Raw genomic sequence first — 6000 nt, forward strand, 5'->3', positions numbered from 1 at the left:
ATTTCTGTCACTCACCAATGAGCAAATTAAAGCCACAGTGTAGCTAACTCTTTTTTTAACATTATTGAGTTGAAATATGCTCCACAACATCTTAATCTTATTGTGGAGACAAAGGCTTCTGTGACAAGATTCATTGAAAAGCTTGGCAGCAGTGCAGAGAGCCTTACACTTCTGACCAATCAGAGAAGGCCAAAGGGGCAGGAGGAGATTGTTTCTCCTGCCTCTAAGTCGCCAAAAATATTATTGTTATTGAAGGTTTAACTGATCTTCCACGATACAGGGGAGTATTTTATGTAATAAATACCCATTTTAATTCAACCCATCATGTACAGTCATGAAGAACATACAGCTGAAGTCAGACCTTTACATACACTTAGGTTGAAGTCATTAAAACTCATTTTTAAACCACTACTCAGATTTCATGTGAGGAAACTGTAGTTTTGGTGAGTCGGTCAGGGCATCTGTTTTGTGCATGACTAAAGTGATTTTTCCAACAACTGTTTACAGATTGTTTCACTTTTAATTTACTATATCACAATTACAGAAGTTTAAATTTGACGTGTCTTGAAACTGCCTGGAAAATCCCAGCAAATGATGTCATGGCTTTAGAGGCTTCTGATTGGCTAACTGACAGCATCTGTGTTCAGTCAAGGTTTAGATGAGGAAGTGTTTTAAGAATATATTTACAGCTGGTCAGTTTCTATGGTGCTAAATGACAAAAGCTACAAAATCTGTATTCATGTATTCCGTACGTGATGTAGACTGGAACAAAATGTGACATTAAAGTTAGTGTGTGTATGTGTGTGTGTGTGTGTGTGTGTGTGTGTGTGTGTGTGTATGTGTGTGTGTGTGTACTTGTACTTGCTACATAGTAAGGACCAAAAAAAGTATTTTACTAACAGAGTGAGGACATTTTGGGAAAGTGAGGACATTTTGGCCTGTCCTCACTTTTTGAAGGTTAAGACTTGGTTTTAGAGTTATGGTTAGAATTAGGTTTAGGTTAAGGTTAGAGTCAGGGTTAGGGTTAGGCACTCAGTTGTGATGGTTAAGGTTAGGGTAAGGGGCTAGGGAATGCATTATGTCAATGAATGTCCTCACAAAGACAGAAGCACAAGTATGTGTGTGTGTGTGTGTGTGTGTGTGTGTGTGGCCCATGGGTCCACATGTTCACAGCTTCCTAAACATCCATTGTAGAAATGCATCTTCATCATTGAAGCTGCTTCATGAGGAGATTACCTCGGCGCTCTTTACCACAGAATGGCAGTAAACATTGACTGTTTCCTAAATCATCAGCACAGATAGTTGTGTTTTCTTCAGTCAGTATCTCTCCCTCAGCAGAGTGACATGAATTGAGGGAGTTTACCTTTCACTGTAAAAGTCAGCTGCAGATCAGAAGAGTTTCTGTGTTTTCATTTCGTGACTTAAAGTGGTGCTTTTTTTTTTTTTTTCACACAGCAGCTGCACAACTCAGCCACCACTTTATCAAAGACACAATAATGAAATTCTTCCTTACAACATCTAAATATAGAATGCAATGAAAGTGGTGTCAAAAAACAAACAAACACAAAATAGATAATCCATTTGTGACCCATTTCTGTCCCCGTGTGAGCTCAATTGTTTGGAATAATAATAATAAAAAAATTCTCTTCCCAAGGCACATAAATATCTACAAAGCCCTCGTCGCTGACAAAGGGTTTGTCAATGTGGGACCATAAAGAAATTATAAGCAAAAGGCTTGTACAATAACCAACACCCTCCTCAAAAAAATAAAAAAGAGACAGAGAGGAACTGTCGCTTGTTATACCACCGGTGTGATCCCACTTGTAATTTTGCGATTCCCACCCCTATGTGTGCATTGAAGTGTGTAAAGCCGAGAGCATTAGTGCTGCCTCTCTGATCGCACAGCAGCACAGGAAGGACATTGTCACCATGTGCTTTTAATAGGATAGCATAATAAACCTGTTTTCTGGTGAGCAATTAGCCTTTCTTCTGGCTCGGTGTAAATTAGGAAAAGCTGCAGAAAAGAGGCTTTGAGGGCCCGGAGAAGAAGGAGGGGGTGGGCTGGGGGGGGGGTAGACAGGATCTCAAATTAAGGTGTGGTTCTTTTTTTTTTTTATTACTGTGACTTACACTTCAGATCTCTCACATCTCCTAACCCCTGTGTGAACTGTACCGCAGACCCTCCGTGGTTCGGCTTGGGGTTCCTCTTCTCATCCCATCATTCAATGTGATGGAGTGTGATCAAATGTGTTTGCCGGCTTTATGTTGTATAAAGTGGTTGTGCTGCAGGCGGGGAGGAAATCAAACACCTTTCTCTCATGGCAGAGCCACAGAAGCAAGGGGACACCTCCCCTGCTCTGAACCACAGCGCTGACTGTCGGGGGAGCTCAGATGAAACATAGGATTGTGCGGAGTGGAGGGTGGTTTCACTGTTCAGCGTTTCAAAGACACTTCATCTTTACGGTGAAGATGCTGAAGTTAAGGGAGGAAAAGGTTTTCGATTGCATGCATGCAATGGATGTGATGTTTGTTGCTTGTACAGTGTCTGGATGGAGCTTGTTCATAAAAGTGAAGGCCGAGTGCACGGAGAGGCCTCGGGGACTGGCGATGTGCTGCTGTGATGCCGCCTGACATCTTCCTCAGAGGTGTTTCAGGCAACAAATAGCAGGTCTGTCTGCTGTCAGCCTGTAGGCCACCTGGGGGGTCAGGCCTGACACTCTGCGCCATGACAGCACAAGCCCACCCCTCCTCCCCCCGTCCCAGAATGCACCAAGAGCCGTCAAAGCCGATGAGGAGTGACGCCGGTGAGGACGGAGAAAAATCCCTCTTTCCTTAAGGTGCAATGAAAGGTCAGGAGCCCGGTATCACTGGGAGAATTACTCACCACGCTGCCTACCTTGACATCAACAAGCGAGCCGACCTGCAGGGAGCAAGCGAGAATGAGACGAGGGGAGAGAACAGGTGGAGGGCTGGAGAGCGGCGGCAGATAGGTGGTGAGGGAGTAATGAGTTGGAGGGGGGAGGACGGGATGACAGGGTCAGGGGGAGGTGGAGAGGCAGGTTGAGGTAATGGGCTATAGGGAGTGTATATGTGTGTCCTGCCATTTGAAATTCTTTGTGTGTGTGTGTGTGTGTGTGTGTGTGTGTGTGTGTGTGTGTGTGTGGTGTGGATGGTAGGAAGGCGAAGGAGTAGCAAGTAAGTGGGGGGGGGGGGGGGGGGGGGGTCGTTGAAGACGTCTTGCCCTTGCAGCACTTCATCACATTCAGTTTTTTATCCACGCTTCCTGAACCTCCACTGCCTTTTCCGCTCCAGTTGGCTCTCAGTGGACAATGCGATCCGAGTGTCCCTGCATGTGCATTGTGCAAGCATGTTCCACTCTTTAGTTAAGATGTCAATGGTGTGTGCACCTCTCCAAGGTCAACACCCTAATGAGAAATCTCTAGGGACAACAGTAATTATCAAATAACGAAATTCAAAGCCAGCCAAAGAGCAATAATTATTCTGGGGGCCTGTCGCTATTAAAAGGTTCGACTGCCTCCTTTAGTTTGGATTAAAACTGATTTTTCTCCTGAAAAAATTCTTATTCACAGACTCTGAGACAGACATGACAGGTGCTGGTAGCCTGTCAGTCGTAGTCAGCCTGCCACATTTAAATTCTGGGACCATATGCTACTTCATACATCCTCCCTAATAGCTTTCTTTTTCCATCAAGGCTGTCTCACTATCTGACATAATGCAGTTATGCACAAGACATTCACTCAACATTCAACAAAGCGCACACTATCTGACTTCACGGCTGTGTGGCATTCTCTCAACTTGCCCGCACACAGCTAACAAGAATTTAAGCACATGAGCACTTGGTATTTGACTGCTCCGGAGTCTGAATAGCATGGAAGAGAACCGAGCGCAGGATTGAGATTGATCAGTGGTGAGACAGTGGCTGTGCCGCTCGCTGAGTGTTTCTGATTTTTTAAGGTCACCCTCACTAGAGCCAAAAGGGCACATCAATTTTAGAGCTCTCATGAGGAGGCACTGCGTCTCCTCCTCGATCACTCAGCCCCCTGTGGAGAAACGACATCTGAAGGTGCACTTGATTTGTGTGAAACCCGGTACCATGCATGATCGGAATAAAAAATAAACAGACACAACCTGGGTAAACAGATGGATGGCACCTCAGCTAGACAGCTTCAGAGAACATGTAACAACTGGAAGGCAACTGATTAGTAACTTAGCAGTTGTCAAAAGCAATATGGTGCCCTGTGAGTCATACTTTCAGTGCATTTCCATAAAGTAGCATTTTTAAAGCCCCAGATAACTACACAAGTTTATGCTAAAACTTGCTTTTTCCTGAAAAACACTCCCTGAGAGAGCAACAAGTTCAGCTGTCAGAGCTGTAAACACAGTAATGTCTTCATTTCCCAAAGAGAAAAAGGAAGAGAAACCGTTTATGAATTGGGAACAGAAAGTCTCTTGTAATAAACCTCATGCATTAAACTGTTTGTATGTTTTTGAAAGTGAAATGTATCATTTCATGAAGTGTAATTGGCCTAGACATGACCTGCCCTCCTTTGGAAACAAAAAGGTCAAACATAGTGCGAAGCTGCTCGACATCCACATCCAGTAACGCACTTCTGGAAAGCAGTGCAAGGACAAAAACAATGAGGCGTTCATCCCCGAGACAGCTTCAGGGTACAGCAGTGAGTGGGAGGAGAGTGAAAAGATAACATCAGAAAAAAACAGACAAGGAGAACGAGGGAGAGAGCAGGAGGAGGAGGAGAGTCATCAGAGATCAGGGTGACCCTGCGCCACTCAGGAACACGCTCTGCCTATAAGCTAAAGGAGAAGCCTAAAGTTTGCCGCTGAGTAATCTCTGGTCAGTCAACGTCACAGGGACTCGGCCTTGACAGTGATCATGTCCCAGCAGCACAGGGCCACCCTGCTCACAAAACACAGCCTGACATGGCTGAAGTATGTTTTGACAAAATGTTTAGCAAAGTCTCTCTGAGCCAACAGCAGATAATAAATGTACACCTGCTCTTAACACTCATACAGTAAGAGCTTATTAGAGACATAACAGACTGAGGAATTCTCAAAACTAACTTCATGGAGGGGGAATTATTTTCCATTTGGGTGCCAAAGTGGGGGGAGAGTGAGGGATATGGCGTCTTGCTCTGATATATATCAGGTTTAATGGAGCCTGCGTACCATCAAAGCAAAACAAAGTCCTCACTTAAAATGAGTGAGAAGGACGGAGCTGTCTGTGGCCACGGGGACTTAAAAAATGTTAACAATTAGGCAGCAGTTCAGCTTGACCATACGTTCAGAGTAACACTTCAACAAACAATAAAACCTCAGCGGGATGGAACAACAGGCAGATAACAGCGACTGAAACATCTCTGGGAGCAAGAGGGCAACATCTAACAAAGAGAAACCTGTGAGACCCCGACGTCACCTGAAGAGGAGGAAACAGTGCATCTTTGTGCGAGGAACAAGACTGTGTGTGTGGGATCAACTTATAAAATACTACAATGCCCATGTTCGGTGTAATGAAGGAACATGTTACTCAGTATAAGAGTGTGTCTCATTGATGAGTTTTTAATGGCTTTTGGAAACAATAGAGCTCCGTGACACAGAGGAATAAGACCCATCAGCCTCTGGGTACATAATACTTGTTAATGGGATCAATTTATTGTTGGTTTTGGTGTTTTTTAATGGGCTGTGTTGATAATAAATGAAGTGCACTTACATTGTGCTTTTCTAGTCTCATCGACCATTCAAAGCACTTTACAATGGAGGCCACATTCACACAGCACTTTCCCCTACACGTACAGCACTTTTCTTTCATACACGCAGATTCCCACACTGATAGGGTTCAGTACCTTGCCCAAGGACACTTCAAAATGTAGACTGCAGGAGCCAGAGCTGCGGTCTGTGGTATTGAGGACCACGTAGTCTGATGATATAGATTATCACCAGCTTTACCCTTTAAATGAATGTGCA

Source organism: Trachinotus anak, unplaced genomic scaffold (genome assembly GCF_046630095.1).
Source record: "Trachinotus anak isolate AG129_WGS33_773 ecotype Australia unplaced genomic scaffold, CSIRO_AGI_Tana_v1 ptg000024l, whole genome shotgun sequence".
In the NCBI taxonomy this organism is placed as follows: Eukaryota; Metazoa; Chordata; class Actinopteri; order Carangiformes; family Carangidae; genus Trachinotus; species Trachinotus anak.